This window comes from Triticum urartu, chromosome 6 (assembly GCF_003073215.2).
Source record: "Triticum urartu cultivar G1812 chromosome 6, Tu2.1, whole genome shotgun sequence".
NCBI lineage: Eukaryota > Viridiplantae > Streptophyta > Magnoliopsida > Poales > Poaceae > Triticum > Triticum urartu.
In genome coordinates, this window is record NC_053027.1 from 28,091,613 (window position 1) to 28,117,215 (window position 25,603).

Sequence of the window (25,603 nt, forward strand, 5' to 3'; positions counted from 1 at the left end):
TAGCATGCAAAACACCTGAAGCGTCATCCTATAGTTCCAAAAAATTCGGCGCAACCCCTCGCTCCAGGAAAACTTCAACTGATGTTCGCTCAACATGATTAAAAAAGGCTTGCTCCTTGCTTTTAGCTTCAGGAAAAAAAATCATTTTTTAATATGAAAAAGTTTGAAGATTTTTTATGATTTATCTCACAAGCATGAAAAAATGTTCTCTGATTTTAAAAGTTCACAATTTTTAAAAAGTATTCATGACTTTTCAAAAACATTCATCAATTGAAATGGGAAATGTCAAAAAAGAAAATACAAAATACAACAGAAAATAATAAAATAAAACGAAAATTAAAAAAATGGTTACCACACAAAAAGCAAAAAACTGTATACCCAATAAAACAGTGCAGTCCTTCGCTCCAAGAAACCGTCAACTGATTTTCACTCAAAATGATTAGAAAAATGGTAGCTCCTTGCATGAGCTAAACTCCGTTTTTTGATAGATTTCAAAAACTGATTGTAAAAGAAAAATTCCACGAATTTAATAAATTGTTCCAGATTTTTTAGAGTTTCACCAATATGAAAAAATACTTGGTGATTTTTAGAAATTTCTTACAGAATTTGAAAATAATCTGAATTTCAAAATTGTACAAAAATATGAAAAAGTTTTCACGAATTTAAAAAATACTTGCAAATTTGATTGACTTTTTCACAAACACAAAAAAATGTTCGTGAATTCGAAAAGTTAATGAATTTTCAGTATTGTTCGACAATTAAAACGGGAAAAGTAAAAAAAATAAAAAGGAGAAGAAAAATGAAAAACTAAAACGGCCGGAAAAGAAGAAAAACAAAATAGAAGAAAGTGGTTAAAACCAACAAAGAAAACACAGCAAAAAGGACATAAGAAAAATAGGGCCGAATCTTCTTGAAGCGGGAAAACATATCCCGTGCATGCGCCAGCCTATTACCGACAGGGGTGCACATTTTGTACAGAAAATGGGTGAGAAATAGGATTTCCCGTTGGTTGTAATATTTTAAAAAAGGAAACTCAAGTTGCGCATTTGTGAAAAATTTGTGAGCGGGCCAAATACCCCTGAACATATATAGCGCTTGGGTGATCCGGATTTACAAAAAGGAATGCTGCATATTCTGACCAGAAGTAATATTTGCTGAGACTATGTACGAAAACTGAAAAACAACCCAAAAATAAAATAAAAAATAACCTATTGGGAATATTGGCTTAAGCTATGAGACATGGGTGCTGGCTTTCTGGTAATCCTTTTTACCTCATGGAATTATTATTTTTAAATAATTGTCAGTTTGGTAGAAAGTGGAACTGGCTTACTTGCATATTTTCAAACCTTGTTGCATTTTTAGTCTGACATTTTTCTTTTGAGAATCAGTTCTTATATTTCTGGATTATTAAAATTTGGATTAATTTTTGTATAGAGGTAAGTGTATCATTGAGCCATTGTGAACTAATTTCTCGATTTAATTTTCTACAGTTAAATGTAGAATTTGCGTATTAACAGGCATCAAAGTGATGCATATATTCTGAAACGTATTTATGTAGCATAGTCTTAGTTTGAGTTTGATAAATTTCTGCTCATTGATCCTGAGTAGAATGGTTCTTTTCTCCTGCTCTAAGCTTACTGTGTGGAGTTTGTTAGTGTAACTACTTGATGACTTTGGTTATTTTTTCAAGAGATGGCTGAAGAAGCTGGCGAGGCTGTATCACGAATGCAGAACTTGCATAATCTTAATTTCAGTTTGATAAATTTCTGCTCATTGATCCTGAGTCGGATGGCTTCTTTTCTCCTGCTCCTGGTATGTGTGGAGTTTGTTAGCATAACTACTTGATGAATTTGGTTTTATTTTTCAACAGATAGCTGAAGAAGCTGGTGGGGTTGTGTCACGCATGGATGGCTGAGAGTTTACAGTCTCTGATCGTTCCGTTGTTGTTTCCAATGGTGATCGCGAACAGGTAGGCTTTCAACATTTGCTAAAATCACCCCCACTAATGGTATTACAAAGCATTGACAGTCATATCCCCAACGGGCCAATCACACGAACTTAAGATTCCACATTAAATGATTCATCCTATTAGGGGATCTCCATTCTTACGGTGTCTGTGTGTGTGTGTGTGTTGTTTTGTATGGATTAATGTTTCTCGGAGAGATTATACGGAGGTTATTGATGAATTCTCTTAATTGCAGCTCTTGGATCGGATCTGACCCGCTACTGAAGATCTTAAGAAGAAAGGAATTGATTTCTCTGGGGTTTAAGCCTGACAAAGTACCCTAACGACTTCTGAATCATGCACCGGTTCGGTTACTTGCTCAACAACCATGTACTTAGGCTGACTGACAGTACATTTCAAAGCCCTTTGATTCAAGTGGCTGGGATATTAAAGTCAAACTTTACAGAAAAAGGAGTAGAGCTCTAAACGAGCTGCACTCGACACCGTTTGATTAACGTATGCATAGATTCTGCCTGTTGTACTTGGAAAATGTGACTGCCAATTTTGTCAATCATGGATGATACCAGGATCTCTCGAGAACAAGAATTTGTCACTAGTGAAAGATAAATGTGATGGCACTGTCCTGTCATCTTCTTTCAACGCAACAGGTTTGCATCAGAATTCATAAACGTGCTTAGATGTAAACTCAGAAAAGTAAAAGTCTTAAAACTCTCGATTTCCTCCTAGAATTTGATTTCTCAAGTCAGAACAAACCGACAAGCCAGCCTTAGTTTCATGGATACTGAAGAAACAAAGATAGATGACTCTGTGTTAACTTAAGATGCCAGTATTAGTGCTGGTAAGATCATGGTAATTTCTTTACCATTTTTCGTACCAAATTTCTTTACCATTTTTCGTACCAAATTGATTCTGTAGTAAGCCTGCAACTACTTGATGCATGCAGATGCAATACAGAGGGAAATACACAATCGTCTCAGCTAATACTCCCTCCATTTCTAAATATTTGTCTTTTTAGAGATTTCAATTGGACTACCACGTACGGATGTATATAGACATATTTTAGAGTGTAAATTCACTCATTTTGCTCCGTATGTTGTCATTTGTTGAAATATGTAGAAAGACAAATATTTAAGAACGGAGGGAGTAGATACTAATGTTTTGCTTGGCACACTGCTAAACCAGTTAAAGGTTCCTTGATACATTGAGCTGAGAAGAAGCGAATTGTGAAATTGATGAAACAAAATGGAACGTCAATCACCCTTGCTATATTTTACAAAGGGTCGATAAAAAAAATGTTCCAGAGTTGTTGTCGCTTGTTAGTTGAGGAAGAGCGAAACAGAGAGGAAGCAAGCATTTTCTGTGTGCCCGTATTTGAGGATACAACGTCTTACCATTGGAAATACTACAAAAGCGGAAAGCATGTGAAACTCTGTTTCAAGACTATTACTGGAGTTTCATGGACGATGTCTGGAATAATAATTGACTTAAAATAGGAGTACCAGTCACATCAGTTGACTTTTTTTAACAGTATCAGTCAAGTACCCTGAAATGTCCCTAAAATATACTATCAGATATATACGACCACGCACCAGGGTTTAACATATCAAGAATTTTCATTTCCATGCATTGCAGGATGCTAACTTTATTAACAGGATCACACATGCTATTACATGAACCATCAGTTAAACAAATTACCAATACAGAGTCTCAGCTAACACATTGCTAAAGTTGTATCAATTACCATTATCTCTGAGTTATGTAATTACTACTAGCAACCAAGGGAGTTAATCAGCTAAAGATTCTCACTAGCAGTTTCAATAACAGGACTCAGAAGCACAGTGGGCTAGCAGTAGTACCTAGTTAATGATCTCTTCATCTTCTGTTCTTGTATGCGCTTCTTGTCTCTTGGTTTCACCCCCTGAGCCTGATGAAGCTGCTTCATCATCCTGCTCTGCATCCACCGGGAGGAAATAAATATGAAAAATTAGTGAAGAGAGCAACCAAAAGACCAAATTAAGATGTAGGAGAAGTTATGGTAATTCACCTCCAGATTCAGATGACCTGCTAGCCAAGAAGTATTGTGATAGCATATCCCTCGCCCTGACAGCGTCCTCCTTTGCTATCTGGCGCACTTCCTTGGAGTAATTCCTCCGCTTGGTGCTCAGCATGGTTGCATCATCCTCCATTTCTATGACTATGTTATGCAACTTGCAGCAGGCATATACTATTTTACTTCGAGTTTCCAGATTGGCTGGCCACCACGTCTCTCCCTGCAGGCACTTCCATTTGTCTTTGAGCCTTGCCAGCGCCTTCAGAGCACATGTTGTGGCTGCGGAGTGTCTCCTATTGAACTCTGCCTTGAAATCTGAGAGGTCTTCGTCCTCATATGGTGTGAGTAGCCACGGGAGAAGAGGATATCCTGCATCACCAATTATGTATTCCCCGACTTCTGATCCATCTAATGCCACCTTCAGCTTGCTGCCATTCAGACAACCGCCCTTCTCACACTCCTTGAAGATTTGAGAGTCCTGCAAAAGGCTTGACTGGCCCATGCTACCTGCTGATCCGAGACAAATGCTTCTAAACCTCATCTCTAGATCAACGTCAACTTGCATCAGTGTGCCAACATTCTTCTCATGGTCCCAGTTTGGTCCAAATGGGATGTGAGTTGCACATATAACACCGCAACAGTTATGCATATTGTGGATCTTGTCAAACTTGGATTTGATTTGATCCTTTTCGCTGGAGTCTGCCAGCTCAAGTACTTCCACATAGCATCAGCAAACCTCTTAGTAACCAACAAGACAGTCGACTCGTTCACACCAACAGAGGTTCCTGCATTACTCTCTGTTGGCTCACTGGACTGCAACCTTCTAAGAGCAACGGCTACCCGATCTTCTAAAGGCAGCACCCTTCCGTCAACAAAGGTGTAACTGTTCATATCTTCCATTGACGGCCCCATCACCAAGCTGCAGATGTAGCTAAACGTTTTTCTTGTCATTTTGAAGGGAGACTCAAATCCTTGTGCGTCATCGAAAGAAGTCAAGGTTCCTGCATGAGAAGAAAGAATAAAAGTGGTTACAAATCCATGATTTACAAGGCAAGAGCCCAAATGTGACCGTGTTAAAACAGTGAGATCCAGAAATCATACATGAGCTTTAATAATTTTTAAAGATAATGCTCTTCATTTAAAATTTGGACGTAACCTAGGGGGAAAACTGAGTATAAAAGATATTTAGGTGATGAGGGATTTAGGGCATGAGGGAGTGCGGTCAAATCAGAAAGAAGTATTGGTAAACATATAGCCATCACAAAGCAATAAAAAGCCATTCAAATATTTTCTTTAGAGAAGGTACTTCTCTCGAAGGGCGTATTTAAAGGGAATGCGAATGTAGCAAATATATTAAAAAATCTAACTTACGGATGAAAGGAAGAAACAAGCATAAGAGAACAAACTAAATAAATAGAGCAAACAGAGAAATTAAGATGAAAGAGTGATGCTAAATTACCTCTGGACATGAAAGAGTGGCTGTTATTTGTCTCCAAGCTGTATGGTTTAGCTGTGTAGAAGACATACCATTTCCTTGAATTACCTCCTTCGCGTGCATATGCCTTGACATGCTCAACATGGCTGAACTTGTCCCACTCAGGGCCAGATTGTCGCGCGGCCATTGAAGCGAGCAGTGCTAGGCTGCAGTATAGCTCCAAATGCCTTGGGTTTATACCTCCCATGTATTCTGGGATTGTTTCCATGTCATTATACGAGAGAGCGAGCCTCTGGAGTGCAACAAGACCCTCCAACACCTTCAGCTTTGGGCAGTTTTTGATGGTAAGCTTCTGCAGTCTGGGAAGATTAGTGATCCTCTCTAGGTCAAGGTTTTCATCCAGATTCAGCTCAACCAGAGATGGAAAGTTCTCTACAGAGATGAGACCCTGGACATTGTATATGATTAATTTATTCAAAGCCCCTACCTGAGAGGCAAGACCAGGAGGAAGACACTTCAATTTGCACTGATTTAGCATAAGACGCTGCAAGACAGGAAAGGCTTGCACTTGCTCCTCCCACTCCCACTCCTCCCATTCCACCATTCCTAATAAATTCATCGTTTGCAATTTTGGAAATGCAGCCACCATCTGGGAAGGACTAGGACTGTGGTGATGGTAGGGCAACATGAATTCACGTCCAACACGTTTGATGGCTGGAGCACGATCGATCTGAATGAACTCCAAATAAGGGAGCTGACACAGGCCATCATGAAGATGAGTGCAGCAAGCCAGGTCTGTAATGAACAGAATCCTCAAGCTCTCGAGGGGCACAACTGATGATGACATCATCCACTTTGGGAGCCGTCGGCCAAAATATCCATTGATGCAAAGATATTCTAACCTGGGCGGAGGGCAGAGCTCATCAAATACCTTCTCTATTCGTTGTTGCTCTTCCTCAGAGATGATATCTTCCTCTTCAATTAGCCCATCATCTCCCAATCTACTACCACAATATAAGGATAGGTCCGTAAGATGTGCCTTCTCACTAAGCTTTGCCTTTGCTGCGGATGACGGAGCAATTACATTCTCCATTCTGTCCAGTCTAAGATTCTTGAGCCATGAAATCCACCCGAGCTGGAAATCCATATAATCTCCTCAAGTTTGTTAGAGCACAAAACCCCCTAGGTATGCCTTTTATACTTGTTCCAATTAAGTTAAGGTACCTTAGTTGCCCTAACTTTATAATGCTATGTGGAAGTTCCACAAATTGTTGGCATTCTAGAAGGCTAATGTACTGCAAGAATTTTATCTTTTCAATGCTATCCGGCAGACTAGATATATCAGTGTTTTCCAATGACAAATACCTCAGGTGCTTGAGTTTCTGTAAATATTCAAGCAATGCCACAACATGTGCAGAGTCTATATGTAAAATTCGTAGACATTGAAAATGAACCAACGAATCACCAGGCTTGATATTTATATAGCCAACTAATATTAGCGCCCTTAGTGTCTTTTGTGCTTGCAAAGAACTCCAGTCTAACCCATCTGATTCTGATGCTTTGCTTTCTAGAGATAACCGAAGAAACTCATGTGCACTAAGTTTACTAACAATATTAGTTTCTCCATTGTGAGCTGCCAGTGCCTCATCTCTAGCCAGAAATTGAGCAAATGAGCGTACAACATCATGCATGTTGCAAACATCTTGATCAATATACTTTGTATTTGGCTCTATAAGATTCCTTAGTATCAGCTCCTTATAGTACTTGCTTCCGAGTTCTTCTAAGTCATCCGAGGTCCCCTGAAGAAATCCTTCACTTATCCACATGCCAATGATTTCATTGCAAGAAAACAATGCAGTTTTAGGGAGAAGGGAGAAATGCAGAAAGCATTGTTTGGCACAAGAAGATAAATCTTCATAGCTTAAATATACTGCATGATTTAGCTCTTCAGGCATTCCAGATATCGACCATATAGAATCAGCCAGAACCATCTCCCACTCACGGTGTTTTTTGTCCTTCTGACACAGTAGACCTCCCATTACTTTGACTGCAAGAGGCAAACCATCACATTTGGCTACAATCTGCAAACCAATGTCCTTGAGCATATCAATTTCACGTTCATCTGTCTCACTTGAGATTATCTGCAACCAATTAAGAGTCAGTAAGGAGTTGTTTTCCTTGAGAGAGAAAATAGCCATTTCTTAATTGCTAGTGTCAACTCAATACTAGTCAATAATAGACTGAAAAAAGAGCCACGAAAAATCGGCTAATGTACTATCTAAATTCAAATATCAAGTGAATGAACTGGCAAGTGGGGATGTTGTCAAGTGGGATGCCTTGCAAGTGAGAAACTATAATCATAACAGTCTCATCCAGACAAGACGTTAAGTTTGTTACTCCTTTAATCACAAGATGCATAGTTTAATCTATCATCTTAGAAACTAAATAAATTACGCGCTTAATTATGCAAGAAGACATACATACATACGTATGTACGTACGTACGTACATACATATCATACATACATACATACATACATACATATTTGATCTACAACTACACAAGGAAGGAGGCTTCTTATACATGTTTAAATTATCTATAATCCTACGTATGCAATTTTATAATCTGCACATCCAAATATAGTAAGTCGAAGAATACGAAGTGTTAGCATGTCGGTGGATCATGGGACGTGTTGGCTATAGATTGTATTGCATAGCCCATGGGGCAAATATATAGTACAATAGACTTGAAATACCTGGAAGGAAATCTAGAGTAATACGGAAACCTAAACCAATACTAGTACTTCTTAACAAGGATGACAGCACAAGAAACCGGCGGCAGAATAAGCTTGACGATAAGAGAATGGGCGTAGATCAACAACAACGCGAAGGGAGGCCACAAAAACTCATATAGAAAACAACTAGGAGCAGAAAGGCCACAAAAAATTGTACACAAAAGGACCAAGCAAGAAGAGATGACGGGCAAATAAATGTTAGGTGAACTCACATGGTATGGTAAACACGAATGAGCAAAGAATTTGGTGGACGTGGTGGAAAATTAAAAACTAAAAGTTAGGAGGAACACACAAGACAGTGAAGCATGAGTCATCGCGTCTAAAGGAAATGGCAACTAGGAGCAGAGAAGAACAACAACTAGCAGACAATCACAAAACACAGATGAAAGGTGCATGTGCGAGATGGAGATGGTGAAACGACCACAATTAAGAATCACTCGACAAAGAGGGAGAGAAACAATGCCCAATGACATTGTACCTTTCTTTAAAAAAATTGCTTTTTTTAAGATGGCTGCTTACAGGATGAAACCTGCCTAAGAAAGCAACAAAAGTCATGAGATGGACTAACGCTATATGCAAGCAGCCAACACAAATAATCATTGGTGCGCTGCACACAGAGAGGTTTCTAACGGTGTTGGTATGTAAGAGCATCTCCAATGTTTAACCCAAGACCCGAAAACTGAAATTTTGGCCCAAAGCTCCAACAGCATACACCAAAAAAATATGGGTAGGCACCCATATTTTGCTACCAAAGATCCATATTTGGGTCTAACCTACCACAAGACCCATCCAACCCAAAATGGCCATGGGAAAGCCAATAGCCCAAGCAGGAAGTTTCACCACCATCGCACCACCCCACCTCACAGTACACTTGCGGCCGGTTCATGTGCCTTGGCATAAGTATATGTAGTGTTCATGTTGTATGAGTCCATGTTATAATCTCAAAGAATAATACATAAAAGAGTGCCCAATTATTATATCTCTACCCAAAATTAAGAATGGAACTAGTAAGATGCATAGAGTTTAGTTAGACACCTGATTCTTGAGTAATGACCAGCCATCCTTCTCCTCCAACTTGTCAACATGGTGGTTGGGATGCACAGCTTTCATCCCTCTAGCCACTCTTTCATCTCTAGTAGTGATGAGTACTCGGCTACCTTGAGCCACGATGTTAGCCAAGGGTGTTTTAAGCACATTATCCCATGCTCCATGGTTCCACACATCATCTAGCACCAGGAATAGCTTCTTCCCTTTCAAGGTAGCGGCAAGGATTGGCTGAAGCACAGCCAGCGCCTTTTCACCACCATGTACTCCCCCGGCTTGAGTGATGATTGTCCTGAGCAACTCAACCTTGTCAAAGTCCTTATTGATGCTCAACCATATCATCTTCTCAAACTCAGCATTCAAGGCTTCATTGTTAAAGACCTTCTGGGCAAGAGTGGTCTTGCCGATTCCACCTACACCAACAATGGCGACCGCCATGATGTTGGTGTTGCCCTCCTTTTCACTTAGCATGATCTCAACCAGCTTTTTTGTATCTTGTTCGATCTTCTCTCCGACTACACCTGACCGATCAAACTCCCCTGACGTCTCACGTCTGGTATCACCAGAATGAGAGCCATGGACCTTCCAGCTACGATCCTCATAGGAACCAAGATTGATGAAGCTGAAAGAAGCGCTTCGCTCCTTGATGGTGTCGAGCCTCTTGTTGAGCGCCTTGATGCGGGTGCCGATGTCATGGGCATGGGAGGGATTCCGCATGCAGAATAGCAAGGGGTTGAAGCACCCCACATTTTTAGTGGATGGACTACGCTCCATGGCCTTGAGCTGGCAGAGGTCGAGGATGTCGGCAGCTTCGTACATGGGACGCTTGATCTGGACCACCCACTGTTGCACACTCTTGTCGGTGATGTTTCTCCTGTCAGCGTCGGCAAGGAAGTTCTTAAGATCCCCAAGCTTGACATCCATCTTCTCGATCTCGTCTCCAACTCCAAGCAGCATGTACACCTCTTCCTTGACCATCTCCGTGAGCATGTTTTGCATGTAGGATGCAAAAGCATCCAGGACCATCGCCATGTTTGCTACTTTTTGCTGTAACAAAGATGAACCAACACATCATCTCCAGCACTCGTTGTAGCTAATTAAGATTACTAGTAAAAAAGGAGGGAAGGGACTAGAATGCTAACATGAGTACATGATGAACGATTCCTAAGCATGAGAAACAATAGAAATAAGCAAACTTAAGGCACCTAGATCGATAGATGCAAGCAAAGCCAACTGAAAAGAGGAGATCCAATATTACCTTTAGGATCGATGGATGTTGGGTCCCTGCTGCTCGTACCAGTACAGGTAAAGGTCTAAAACGCACAGAGCACTGTGTATATAAGCCAAAGGTAAGTGAGCTCTCCAAAGGCAAAAATGTAGGCAGATAATCCAGAGCCTGGTAGGACATTTACATGGATCTGGGAGCATGAGCTGAGAGTAGATCGAGAAGCCCTTGCTTGCGGTGATTGCTCTAAACAAAAGCGCACCACTCACCGCACGCAGCATGTGACCATGGCGCGATGTCTGCTCCTCGTGATAGTCCGCTTGAGCAAACGCGTCCCTCTCGCACCCTAGACCTGAACGATGGGCAGAGAAATATTTATGGATGATTTCCCTACAGTTGCAGAATGGCTTGTTAGTAGGAGTATTTAACCAAAAACTACCACATTTTATGGAAACGTCTCCAGAAACTACCACTTTACGAATTTGTGCCGAAAACTATCACTTTTTTGCTAATCTGTGACTAAAAACTACCATGTCGGGAAAGTGCCCGATTCGCTTCTTCTAAACGCCTTTCTGACAGGATGGGCCCACAAGTCGGGTTGACCGTTAATTTTGACCGTTATCCTCCTCTCTCCTTCTCTTTGGCATTTCCACAAACACCCCGTGTGTGTGGCGGCCCTCAACGCCGGCCGCCCGGTCGTCCTCGAGCTCTCGGCCCCAGTCGTCACGTCGCCGTGCAGTGCCAACCACGGCCAGACCACGCGCGTGACGCTGTCTGCCCGCTGTTCCCGGTCTCCTTCTCTGTCGCCGCCTCCTGCGGCGCCGTCGGCGTCGCGGGGCTCGCACGCTCCGCCCGCTCGTTCTCGGCGCAGGTCGCGAGCACGCAGAGGGTCGTTAGCTCGTTCATGTTGTGCCTCCCAGGCGATGGCGACCGCGCGGGCGCGGCAATCTTCGGCGGCGGCCCTTTCTTCCTCGCTCGCCGGGCTGACCGGCCGGCAGTCACAACGCTCCTGTCCGAGGGGGTCCCGCTGTGCCGCCCGTTCGCCGGAGACCCCGGCTACTACGTCTCGGCCAGCAATGGCATCGCCATGGACGGAGCGCGTGTGGCATTCGCGAGCGCCGGTGCGCTCATCGTCGGCTTCTCCACCACAGTCCGCTACACGGAGCTTCGCCACGACGTGTACCGCCCCTTGATCGCAGCCTTCGACCGCGCCATGGGCAGGAGCGCGAGGAGGGTCAGGCCGGCGGTGGCGCCGTTCGAGCTCTGCTACGACTCCACGAAGTTGCTATCGTCGCAGACGGGGTACTCGGTGCCAGAGGTGGATGTGATGCTAGAGGGCGGGCAGAACTAGACGGGTTTCAGCGGCAACTCCATGGCGCACGCTGGCTTCGACCGAGCCGACGATGTCGTCTGGGCCGACGCCGAGGACGACCTTGGCCCTCCCCCGCCAGCGCCCTGGTCGGAGACCTGCTCGAGGAGTAGGCCGGGGACGGCAACAGCATCCAGAGCCACGCGCTCAGCTCGCTCGAGAAGGGCGCGTCGGTCAGGATCTCGGGCGAACTGCAGGTGCACACAAGGTGTTTGTAGAAATGCCAAAGAGAGGGAGAGAGGAGGAAGAAGAGGGTTAACATGTGGGACCATTTGTAATAACGGTCAAAGTTAACGGTCAACCCGACTTGTGGGCCCATCCTGTCAGAAAGGCGTTTAGAAGAGGTGAATCGGGCACTTTTCCGACATGGTAGTTTTTAGTCACAGATTAGCAAAAAAGTGGTAGTTTTCGACACAAATTCGTAAAGTGGTAGTTTCTGGGCACGTCTCCATGAAATGTGGTAGTTTTTGGTTAAATACTCTGTTAGTAGAGATGGGCATGTATTCCCTTCAAAAGAAGAGATGGAGCTGTATTAGTATTAGGAGGGGGTGGGTAGTATGCAGAGTTCATTGAAAGGAATAAGATGGCTTTACAACTTTACCTTTGTTTAATTTCAGTTGGGTGCATTATCATTTAGAGATTTTTCGGTATCGAAACACTCCCTACGGGGGGGGGGGGGGGGGGGGGGGGGGGGGGGGGGGGGGGGGGGGGATGGTAGGTAGTTCTTGCGACTCGGGCGGCGACCTCACGTCGCCCCCACCGCTGCCGGCGCCTCCCTGCCCTCCTCTACCTTCTCCTCCTCCACACCAACCGTCTCCACCACCTCTTCGCGCCTCTCCTCGTCGTGCCCCTCACCGCGTCCTTCCGCAGGCTGTGCGCGCTGGCTTCCGCTCCGCCTCTCGGCCCCCTTGGTGCTCTGACTCCGGCCGCCTGGCCGGAAACGTTCGTTCCTCGGCTCGTCCGGGGGTGGCCTTCCAAGCTTTTGTCGCTGCCCACCTTTCCTCCCTTGTGGCTCTGGTGGGCTTCAATGTGCCGCCTGCCCTCTGGCTCTCCCCTTCCCGGTGTTCTGCTCGCTGCAACACGCAGCTGGTGGCTGGTGCACTCTCGTTTTGGCTTGGGGCTCTCCCTCGCAACCTGCGAGTCGCGAACTGCGGGGACTCTGTCTTCCAGTTCGCCGTGGCCTCGCCCGCTGTTGCCGCGTTCATCCTCTCCCTCGGCAACCTACGCCATGGCCGCACCCTGTTTCGGTTCCATGGCTGCCTAGCCGTTGCCCGCCGAGCGGTTCAAACTGGCCCGTTTCCTCCTTCTGCCTTGCTGCTGACTGGTCCACCTTCCCCCCTGACGCTGCCAGCTGGGGCCCCAAAGCACTCGGTTGCTCACTCGACCGAACGGGATAGGGGCGTCTCTTCACCCCGTCCCGTCCCATTTACTGCCTCTGCACCGCCCACCCACCCCCCCTTCTCGCTGCTCCTGGTCCAGGGGCGCTGGACTCACATAGGCCGTCTGTATCCCCCCATCGCCCACCTGCACCGGGTCCATCCTCGACTGCAGCGCTATCTACCTCCACCCCCAGCACTCCTCTCCCGCCACGTACCTACACGCAGGTCGCCTCTTCGCCGCCTCGCCCGCCTAAACCGCGACGCCTCGCTCTCCTCCCAAAAGCCCTCTCCGCCTCTGCTCTTGCCAAGCTATGTGCTCGCTGTCTTGCCAGCCGCCACCGGGGAGAGATTGCCGTGATCCTATCCGCTGTCTCCGGTGCCGCCGCTCCAGCCACAAACGCGCAGCGTGCTGCGCGTTCGAGTTCTTCCCTAGCATGCCGAGTTTCCCCTTCCCCGGCCCCCTGCCGCCCCCGTCCACTGTGCGTGCGCCGCCTTCTCCCCCTCCGGCGCCTACTGCATCCCCCGACGTCCCAATGGTTGACGCAGCCCCTGCTGCTCTGCCACTGGTTGCACCCGTGGTGGCCCCTGCTGCTCTGCCACCGGTTGCGGTCGCCGTGGATGCCGCGGTGGTCGTAGGTGCCGATGCGCCGCCCCCAGCTGCGTCGCCCGTCATCATTAGCAGCGGCGATGAGGCGCAGTCTTCGGATGAGTCCGAGCACTCCAGCAGCTCGGAGGAGCGCCGCCCCGACCACATCTGCGCCTACATGCCCCCCGTGCAGATGGCGCGGTTCAGGCACCTCGCCTTTGCTGCTTTGGAGCCGGTGGCTGTAAACCCTGCCATCGCCATTCGCGTCGCGGCCGATGAGGTGGAAGAAAACCACCTTAGGTTTTCCTGGTGCGCCTCCTCTGTCGGCTCCCAGCTCATGGTGTTCCACAACGCCGCTGAGCGCTCCCGTGCCCTGGATGTAGCGCCGTTCGTTGGGCGGGAGCACACAGTCTTCATCGGTCCCCAAGAGCACTCGGAGAGTCGCTTTGATTTCGACCATGAAGCAGCGGTTGCCCTCTCCATCACCAAGTTTCCCCTTGAGCACTGGGATCGCGACCGCATCATGGGCTCGGTCGCGCCTTTTGCCAACCCGCACCGCCTCGACCCCCTCTGCATCACCGGCAACGACTTCTCGGCGGTGCTCATTGAGGTTCTCGTGCAGCGCGTGGAGCACGTCCCTTCCTGCGTCCATGTCATGAACCACAACACTATCAGCGCCCTGGCTCCCGTTTCGATCCGGCGTGTCACTCCGCTGCTCGGCTCTGACTCTGACAGGGACGGGGGCGATGGTGCTGGGGGGATTCCTCCCCCCACCCCCACCGCACTCCCCTCGCACTGAAGACGCAGACGAGGACCGCCACATCCCCGTGCTGCTCAGGCGCGACCATGCTGGGGGTGGCGCTGGTCCCTCGTGGCAGGGGGCGACCGTCCTGGGCCTGCTGCCGGTGCCCTGCGGCCCCATGGCGGGCAAGACCGTCCTTCCGGACGTCCAAGGGCAGCGCATCCGCTCCAAGCCTGTCTCTGTCGATGTCGGCATCTCCGAGGGTTTCTTCAAAATCCAGGCGGTGGGCCGAGAGGGGAACGTGCTTTCTACAAAATCCCCATGCAGCCCCTGTGCCTCAGGGGGTCGGAGGGCATGATCGTCGTCAACCTCTGCTCTACTCTGTGGGCCTCATCGACTGCATCATCCCCAAGCATGAGGGGGTGCGCGCCACTCTGTCAGCCGACATCATCGTCCGTGCGCCTGCCTCTGACGACTCGTGGTGCGACCTCTCCCTTCCGGAGCTTGAGTGGGAGGTTGTGGCGGCCATGAGCGCAAAACCGCAGCCATCCATTCCCTTCGCCTCCACCTTGGCGGGGGTACAGGCTGCGTTGAACTCCCAGGCTGCCATGTCGCGCTCCTCGCACATCAAGCCCCCGCTCCCTCCGGCTGGAGAAGGTTTGGCTACCTTTCTACTTCCTGCGACGTCTCCTACCGCGGCGCATGCGAACCCTGGCTGGCTGGAGCTTACGATGGTGCCCGCCCCGGCTCCGGCGGCTGCCGTCCCCGTGGATGTGGATAATGCGACGATGGCTCTGGTCGTCGCGCCGCTGGCCGCGTTAGAGAGGGGGGGCCAGATGGAGGAATCGGCGAGAGAAACTCTTGACATGTTTGCTCTCTCGCCTCTGATGGATGATCCGGAAGATGTGGCCGCTGCCGGTTCGTATGTGCGTGCACCGCCTTATGCTGCTGTGTTTGATCATGTCCTGGCTCAGGAGGCGGACCGCGCTATCCCCACCCTGGAATTCCCTGATCCGTGGGAGACTGCGCTGCGGGCCGTTCCTCTGCCACTGGCGCCTAGTTGCCGTCGCAGCGGTCGTTTGGCCCTGACTGAACCAGCTCAATACATCCCCATGGCTGACCGCGCGATGGCGATCAAGAAAAGGAAGCTAGGTGTGGGGAGTGCTCTGTCTCCAGCACGGTCACCTCCTCTGTCGCCGCCTACTGCCGTCCCTCTGCTGGTGGACATGGGACGTGCCTGTGGCGTCCCGGAGGAAGATCTGGCGCGATTGGATTCCGCGCAATCGGAAGATGCTCGCCGCGAGGGCGAGCAGGTGATCTGACCCTCCAACATGTTGCCTGCTAGGGGTGCTTTTGATGGGAAGGCTGCTCGTGTCCTTCCTGGAGTCCCTCCCTTCTGCTGTCTTTTGGCTCTAGCCATCCGCGGTGTCTCCCTGGTTGTCGATGGATAACCGCTCTACTAAGCGTTTTACTTTTGTCTCCTGGAACGTTCGTGGTCTCGGAGATGACGACAAGTGTATAGCTGTTAAGTCTGTTCTGTCTGCTGCTGCGATCTCTGTAGTCTGTATTCAGGAATCAAAACTGATGTCTGTTCCTATGTTCAAAGCCTGTGCTTTCCTCCCTGCTCATGTTGCAAGCTCTATCATGATACAGCCTAGTTTGGGGGCGTCTGGTGGTCTCGTCACTGCGTGGGACGACCGTGCCCTGGAGCTAGTCTCCTCTTCCCAGCTGCCTGGCCTGCTGACGACATATCTGAAATGCCGGGCCTCCGGGCTGCAGTTTGCGGTTACCAACGCCTATGGCCCGTGTGTTGGCCCGGACCGGGGGATCTTTCTGTCTGACATTGCTGCCACGGCTGCTGGGATGAATGTTCCTTGGTCCATCATGGGTGATTTCAATTTCGTCCGTCTACCGCAGGAGAAATCCAATGGAAATTTTTGCGCGGCGGATGCTGAAATTTTCAATGACTGCATCGACGAGGCGGCCCTGCTTGAACTCCCCCTGCTTGACCACAGATTCACCTGGAGCAACAGACAACGCGTTCCCGTGCTTGTCAAGCTGGACCGTTTCCTCGTCAACAATGATTGGGCCGTGGCCTTCCCGGACTCTGCTGTCACATCTATTGCCTCTCGAACCTCGGATCACGTGCCGATCGTTCTCCTGGCCGCCACTGCTGTCCCTCGTGCCTCGATATTCAGGTTCAGTGATCATTGGATTGGGTACCCCGGTTTTGACGTCGCCCTCTCCTCGGCGGCTTCGGGCGCCACTCCTTGCAACGCCTCAGCAAAACTTCTTGTTCAACGCTTGAAAAGAATCCGTGGGGCACTCAAGCGATGGGAGAAAAACCTTAAACACCCCGATATGATTGTTGACAGATGCAATGAGGCCATTCTGTTCTTGGACACCCTTGAAGAAAACAGAAGCCTCTCGGGTCCGGAGTTTCTCTTACGCGCGTTGGTCTAGCGCTCCCTGTCTCTCCACCAAGCGCGGGACGCTGCCTTCTGGAGGCGCTGAGGAAAAATTTGGTTCTGTGTCCTGGGTGACGAGAACACAAAATTTTTCCATGCATGTGTGAGGGAGTCCTGGATTAGGGGGTGTTCGGATAGCCGGACTATACCTTCAGCCGGACTCCTGGACTATGAAGATACAAGATTGAAGACTTCGTCCCGTGTCCGGATGGGACTTTCCTTGGCGTGGAAGGAAAGCTTGGCGATGCGGATATTCAAGATCTCCTACCATTGTAACCGACTCTATGTAACCCTAACCCTATCCGGTGTCTATATAAACCGGAGGGTTGTAGTCCGTAGACAATCAACTCCATATACAACAATCATACCATAGGCTAGCTTCTAGGGTTTAGCCTCCTTGATCTCGTGGTAGATCTACTCTTGTACTACCCTTATCATCAATATTAATCAAGCAGGACGTAGGGTTTTATCTCCATCAAGAGGGCCCGAACCTGGGTAAAACATCGTGTTCCCTGCTTCCTGTTACCATCCAGCCTAGACGCACAGTTCGGGACCCCCTACCCGAGATCCGCCGGTTTTGACACCGACATTGATGCTTTCATTGAGAGTTCCTCTGTGTCGTCGCCTTTAGGCCCGATGGCTCCTTTGATCATCAACAACGATGCGGTCCAGGGTGAGACTTTTCTCCCCGGACAGATCTTCGTTTTCGGCGGCTTCGCTCTGCGGGCCAATTCGCTCGGCCACCTGGAGCAGATCGAAAGCTACGCCCCTGGCCATCAAGTCAGGTTTGGAAGCTTAAACTACACGGCTGACATCCGCGGAGACTTGATCTTCGACGGGCTCGAGCCACGGCCAAGCGCGCCGCACTATCTCGAGGGGCATGATCTAGCTCTGCCCCCGGACAGTGTCCTGGAGGCCGCACACGCATCGGTTCCGACCCCTAAATCGGAGCCTATTGCGCCAATCGAGGATGAGCGGTTGGACGTCACCTCGGGGGCTGCGATCCCGAAAGCGATCGAGCCGAACGCTAGCCCCGCACTCTGCACGACCCGTGACTCCAAGGATCCGGACTCCTCCCCGGACTCTGAACCCCCCGCGCCCCTGCCAATCGAATCCGATTGGGCGCCGATAATGGAGTTCACCGCCGCAGACATCTTTCAGCATTCGCCTTTTGGCAACATCTTGAATTCTCTCAAGTCTCTCTCTTTATCAGGAGAGCCCTGGCCGGACTATGGTCAGCGAGGGTGGGATACGGACGATGAGGAAACTCAAAGCCCACCCACCACCCACTTTGTAGCCACTGTCGACGATCTAACCGACATGCTTGACTTCAGCTCCGAAGACATCGACGGCATGGACGACGATGTAGGAGACAAACAGGAACCAGCACCTGTAGGGCGCTGGAAGGCCACCTCGTCATATGACATATATATGGTGGATACTCCAAAAGATGGAGATGGCGATGGAACAGTGGGGGATGACACCCCCAAGAAACAGCCAAAGCGCCGGCGTCAGCGGCGCCGCTCTAAATTCCGCCAAAGCAAAAACGGTGATTCCGGCACGGGAGATAATACTACCCCGGATAGCGCCGAAGAACACCCACCTCAGCAAGATTCGGCACAGGAAGATGGAGAAGCCAACCCTCATGAGAGAGCGGCAGACCGAGAGGTCGAGGATGGTAACTGTACGCCTCCCTCCGAAGACGAGGCAAGGCTCGATGACGACGAATTCGTCATACCATCAGACCCCGCCGAACAAGAGCGTTTTAAACGCAGGCTTTTAGCCACGGCAAGCAGCCTCAAGAAAAAGCAGCAACAGCTTAGAGCTGCCCAAGATTTGCTAGCTGACAGATGGACTGAAGTCCTTGCGGCCGAAGAGTATGAACTCGAAGCCCCTCCAAGAGTTACCCGAAGCGCAGGCCGCTACCCCGATCAGAGGAGGAAGCACCTACATCACCAGCGATGACATGGCAGACCGGCCACCTCGCGGCCGCGACAGAGAGGTCTCTCGGCCCTCCACCCAAGCCATGCCCCGACGCCGCTCAACTAAGGCACGGGAAAATGCGCCTGACCTGCGAGACATACTGGAGGATAAGGCAAGACAAACAAGATCGATCTACGGATCACGCAGGCGCCCTACGGCATGTGACAATGATCTTCACTCCAGATACAACAAATCCGGCCGGGCCGAACACAACAGACATAGCTCTTCCGAGCTACGTCGTGATATAGCCCAGTACAGAGGTGCCGCACACCCGCTATGCTTCACGAATGAAGTAATGGATCATAAAATCCCAGAGGGTTTCAAACCCGTAAACATCGAATCATACGATGGCACAACAGATCCGGCGGTATGGATCGAGGATTACCTCCTTCACATCCACATGGCACGCGGCGATGACCTACACGCCATCAAATACCTCCCGCTCAAACTTAAAGGACCGGCCCGGCATTGGCTTAACAGCTTGCCAGCAGACTCAATCGGTTCTTGGGAGGACCTGGAAGCCGCATTCCTCGACAACTTCCAGGGCACTTACGTGCGACCACCGGATGCCGACGACTTAAGCCACATAATTCAGTAGCCAGAGGAATCGGCCAGACAATTCTGGACACGGTTCCTAACAAAGAAAAACCAGATAGTCAACTGTCCGGACGCAGAGGCCCTAGCAGCCTTCAAGCATAACATCCGCGACGAGTGGCTTGCCTGGCACCTGGGACAGGAAAAGCTGAAATCCATGGCAGCCCTCACGACACTCATGACCCGCTTTTGCACGGGAGAAGACAGCTGGCTAGCTTGCAGTAACAACTTATCAAAGAACCCTGGTAATTCAGATACCAAGGACAAAAGTGGCAGGACACGTCGGAATAAGCAAAAACGCCGCGTTAGCAGCGACAGCAATGAAGACACGGCAGTCAATGCCGGATTCAAAGGCTATAAATCCGGTCAGCGGAAAAAGCCATTCAAAAAGAATACTCAGGGCCCGTCCAGTTTGGACCGAATACTCGATCACTTGTGCCAGATACATGGCACCCCCGAAAGGCCAGCCAATCACACTAACAGGGATTGTTGGGTGTTCAAGCAGGCAGGCAAGTTAAGGGCCGAAAACAGTGACAAGGGGCTGCACAGCGACGACGAGGAACCCAAGCCGCCGAACAACAATGGACAGAAGGGCTTTCCCCCACAAGTGCGGACGGTGAACATGATATACGCAACCCACATCCCCAAGCGGGAGCGGAAGCATGCGCTACGGGACGTATACGCGATGGAGCCAGTCGCCCCAAAGTTCAACCCATGGTCCTCCTGCCCGATCACTTTTGATCGAAGGGACCACCCCACTAGCATCCGTCATGGCGGCTTCACCGCACTGGTTCTCGACCCAATCATCGACGGATTTCATCTCACAATAGTCCTCATGGACAGCGGCAGTAGCCTGAACCTGCTTTATCAGGATACAGTGCGGAAAATTGGCATAGATCCCTTAAGGATTAAGCCCACAAGAACGACCTTTAAAGGCGTTATACCAGGTGTAGAAGCCAACTGTATAGGCTCAGTAACACTTGACGTGGTCTTCGGATCCCCGGACAATTTCTGAAGCAAAGAGTTAATCTTCAATATAGTCCCGTTTCGCAGTGGCTATCACGCCCTGCTCGGACGAACCGCATTCGCAAAGTTCAATGCGGTGCCGCACTACGCATATCTCAAGCTCAAGATGCCAGGCCCTCGAGGAGTAATTACGGTCAACGGAAACACCGAACGCTCCCTCCGTACGGAGGAGCATACGGCGGCTCTCGCAGTGGAGGTACAAAGTAGCCTTCTCAGGCAATTCTCCAGTCCGGCCATTAAAAAGCCAGACACTGCCAAGCGCGCCCAGAGTAACCCACAGCAGAACCGCCTGGCACACTCTGAGCAAGCGTAGCAATGCGGCCCCAACCCCAGCTTTCGCGACATAGCGAAACCAGTATCTCGCGTACATAACTACGCCCTTGAAATACCATGGGCACAGGGGAAGGGGCACAATAATGGCACGCCCAAAATACGGCCTAAAACGTACTAGGGGCTGCCGGATTCTTTTTTAATTTTTTCTTACTTTCAGGACTCCATACTTCGGACGACCTGTTCGGCAATTCGACTGCCGCACAAACGATGCAAGATCCAGGGAGGCAGACAAGCCATGCCGCATTATGGAACTCCCAGGTGGTCTCTGTTACGAGTGGTATACCTGTTTTAAATACAATTCAGCGGCCTGCCCCTGGTCAGGACATACTGAATAGTCCAATATCTATTGCTTACCGCACTATTTGTATTGTTCGGCTTTGATAAATAGCCTCTCTATAAACAATGCTTAGCTTCTTGTCTATTTTTTGCATTATCTTCTTTTCACATTTATGTTTATTAAATGACATGATTGCACCCATATGCCATGGTACGACAAACACGCCAGGGGCTTCAGTACCCCTCATAATGGTGTGAGAAGTCCGTACACTTTCACAAGTGCGGCACCCCGAACTTATAGCACTATATGCATTGGCTCCGAATCATGATTTGGGTCAATAGTTGGGTTTGCCCGGCTCCTATGTTTTGGTGCCTTACGTTCCACTCTATCGGCTAAGGTAGCACTAGGAGAACCACTGTGATTGTGCCCCGGTTCAGCTGGGTTAAGCACCTCAGTGGAGAAAGCTAAAACTGACTGTCATGATGTGGTGAGAGACCGGTCGCTATTCGAGAGGTTTTTCGAGTCCCTAAAGGCTTATGCCGCTTCGAGCGAGGAGCTGGCTTTGTCCCGCCAAGGCGTGGATAGCGCCCCGAACTCGGTCTTCTGAACTAGGGGCTTCATCGAAATTTAAAATTATAGAGTTCTATGGCTAAGTGAGAGTGTTCAAGCATTATAGTCTGATTGCCTGGTTCGTTGTGCTGAGCGCCTCCCTCGAAGGACCCAACTATGGGAAAAAGAGCGCTCAGGTTTATCCCGAACACCCCAGCACTAGTGGCACGGGGGCAGAAGCCGACGACTGGCCATCTCTCAATTTTTGATAAACGACCGCACAGAAAGTAATATTTTAAATTCAATAAGCATTGCTTAGCGCATATGAACAAGTTTTCAGCGCACAGGATAAACACGAGCGAGTTCATTCAAATATCACATCCTTGGTACATTCATCCGCCACAAGGCGGGCACCTGCAAGAACATCCTTGTAGTAGTTCTCGGGCTTGCGATGCTCCTTCCCCGGTGGCGGCCTGTCCTTCACAAGCTTCTCACCGTCCAGCTTACCCCAGTGCACCTTTGCACGGGAAAGGGCCCGACGGGCACCTTCGATGCAGACGGAGCGCTTGATGACCTCAAGCCTCGGACAGGCCTCCACCAGCCGCCGCACCAGCCCGAAATAGCTCCCAGGCAGGGCCTCTCCGGGCCACAGCCGAACTATGAAGCCCTTCATGGCCTGCTCGGCCGCCTTGTGGAGCTCGACCAGTTGTTTCAGCTGGTCGCTCAAGGGCACAGGGTGTCCAGCCTTAGAATACTGAGACCAGAACACCTTCTCCGTCGAGCTACCCTCTTCAGCTCGGTAGAATGCGGCGGTGTCGGATACGCTGCGGGGAAGATCTGCGAATGCCCCTGGAGAGCTCCGGATTCGGGTAAGTAACAGGTATTTCACTTTTATATTTCTGCTTTGCATAAAGAATGACTTACCCGCTGCTATCTTCCTCATCTCCTCCAACTCTCGGAGGGCCTTTTGGGCTTCGGCCTTGGCAGACTTGGCAGCCTCTAGGGCCGTTGCAAGCTCGGATGCTTGCGCCTTCGACTCCAGCTCCAAACTCTCATGTTTTTTCATGAGAGCCTGAAGCTCTTGCTGCACCTTGCCGACCTGAGCCCCAAGTCTGTCTCGCTCGGTGCACTCCGCGGCCGTTTTCTTTTCGTCCTCAGACAGCGCCTGCTTAAGGGTCGCCACCTCAGTCGTGGACCCTACAATAAGCAGTACAATCCTGTTACTCTTTTTGCAATCAAGCCTTTCTATAGGCACTTTTTCTGTAAGGTATTTCTTACCTTCTTCCTCCTCGAGCCGCCGCTTGGCAAGGCCGAGCTCTTGCTTGGTCTGCTCGAGGTCCTGCTTCAGGACACCCACCTCCGTAGTCAGTGCGGCGGTGGATAGCAGCGAAGCCTGCATACGCATATTGACTCTTTTTTGTTAGACTCCTGCGATATTTAATAGACCCTCTATTCGGCTTTTCTTTCCGAACGCCAAACAGAGCATCAGGGGCTACTGTCTATGCGGTAATATTTTTACATATTTTTACTTACCTCGAAGCCTGTTAGAAGGCTAGCGCAGGCTTCAGTCAGTCCGCTCTTGGCGGACTGAACCTTCTGGATCACCGTACTCATAATAGTACGGTGCCCCTCGTCGATGGAGGCATCGTCAAGCACCTCCAGCAGATTGTCCGGCACCTCCGGTTGGATGGAGGCCGCCAGCTCAGAAGGCTTGCTCCTCTTGGAAGGAGTTCACCTACCGCGGTCCGGAACTGTGGAAGATTCCGGCGCGGTGTCCGGCACAAAGCCGGACTGAGAGCCCCGGGGAGCCTTATCCCCTTCACTCCTGGAGTCCGGGAGGTTGCCTTGCGGCTCCTCTAGGACCACCTCCTCCTGCCCCGGAGCTTGTCGCGACGCCACTTCGGCGTCGTCTGCAGTGCGGGGGGAGACAGCGGGCGGAACTAAGCTCACGTCCGATGAGTCCAGGGAGCCGCCCGATGATTCGTCGAATTTGGCCCGGGGCGGACTGCATAATTACATTCGACATTAGGGAAAACTGTGCAACAAAGGAACATCATGAGTTACTCTGATATCCGAACTTACGATTTCACCGGACGCTTGGCCCTGTTTGGCCACTCCTCTTTGCCCTCTTCGGCGTTGGAGGCGTAGTCCGGCGGAGGGGTCTTCCTTTTCCTAGACCCCCTCGGCCTCCCCCGTTGGGGCGGCCTTCCTCTTCTCTCCTCCCTCCACTGGGGGGAGAGTTTTCTTCTTCCTCCTCCTCGTTTTCGCGGGAGGAGGGCATCTCGGACTCGTCAGATGACGAGTCCGACACCACCACGTTGCGTGCACTCTTTCGAGTCCCCGTGGTCTTCTTCTTCTTGGCCTTCTTCTCCGGCACCACATAAGGCGCCAGAACTAGCAGCTTCACTAGTAGAGTTGGGGCTGGGTCTTCGGGCAGCGGAGCCGGACAGTTAATCGGTCCGGATATTGCCCGCCAAGCCTGTCAAAGGTAAGGGAGTTTAGATCCCGCATAGAGTCAAACTATGAAAAAAGCTTAACATCCTGTAAAAGGTGTAGATGGCTTACCTCACTAGCGTGACGCTGCGAGCTGTATCCGCGGTCCTCGGAAGCAGATGCGGGAGCCTCGGCGCCCTTGAATAGCATCTTCCAGGCGTCTTCGTACATCGTGTCGAAGAGTCTGCCGAGGGTTTGATGCTGCGCCGGGTCGAACTCCCATAGATTAAAATCCCATTGTTGGCACGGGAGGATCCGGCGGACGAGCATAACCTGGATTATATTAACAAGCCGGACTGGCTTGTTCACCAGGGACTGGATGCATGTTTGCAATCCGGTCACCTCTTTTTCGTCACCCCACGACAGGCCCGTCTCTTTCCAGGACATAAGCCGCGTGGGGGGCTCGGATCGGAACTCGGGGGCTGCGGTCCATTCCGGATCGCGTGGCTCGGTGATATAAAACCACCCGGATTGCCATCCCTTTAGGGTCTCCACGAAAGAGCCCTCGAACCATAGGACGTTGGCCATCTTTCCCGCCATGGCGCCTCCGCACTCCGCCTGGCTGCCGCGCACCACCTTGGGCTTGACGTTGAAGGTCTTGAGCCAGAGGCCGAAATGGGGGCGGACGCGGAGAAAAACCTCGCACACGACGATAAATGCCGAGATGTTGAGGATGAAGTTCAGAGCCAGATCGTGGAAATCCAGGCCATAGTAGAACATGAGCCCCCGGACAAATGGGTGGAGTGGAAAACCCAGTCCGCGGAGGAAGTGGGGGAGAAATACTACCCTATCATGGGGCCTTGGGGTGGGAAGAAGCTGCCCCTCTTCGAGAAGCCGGTGCGCGATGTCCTTGGATAGGTATCCGGCCTTGCTTAGCTTCTTGATTTTGCCCTCCGTGACGGAGGAGACCATCCACTTGCCTCCTGCTCCAGACATTGCTGGAGAAGGTTGAGGTGGGAAGTGCGGGCTTGGGCGCTAGAGCTCGGGTGCGCAGGAGATGGATAGGCAAAGGAGGAAGAAGGTGTAGGTAAAAAGGTGGATCCTTGTCCCCTTATATGGGCGGATGCGGTTGTGCATCCCCAACTGCCTAGTAAAACTCGCTTGCCTCCCAAGCGCCGTGATAAGTGGCGCGGTTGGGTTACCCACGTCCGTATTGATGAGAATCCCGTAAAAGGGGGGTACACAGTCTCTGCTTTGACAAGACGTGCCAAGGAAACTGCCTCGCAAAACACGCTGAGGTGGAAAAGTGAAAACGATTCAAGTGAAGGACTTGGCTGCAGTGTGTTGACG

The 25,603-nt window shown here is 50.1% G+C and overlaps 1 pseudogene; it reads right to left on the reverse strand.

Moving 5' to 3' along the window:
- Positions 1-3,822: 3,822 nt before the first annotated feature.
- Positions 3,823-10,321, reverse strand: LOC125516448 (annotated as a pseudogene).
- Positions 10,322-25,603: the final 15,282 nt, after the last annotated feature.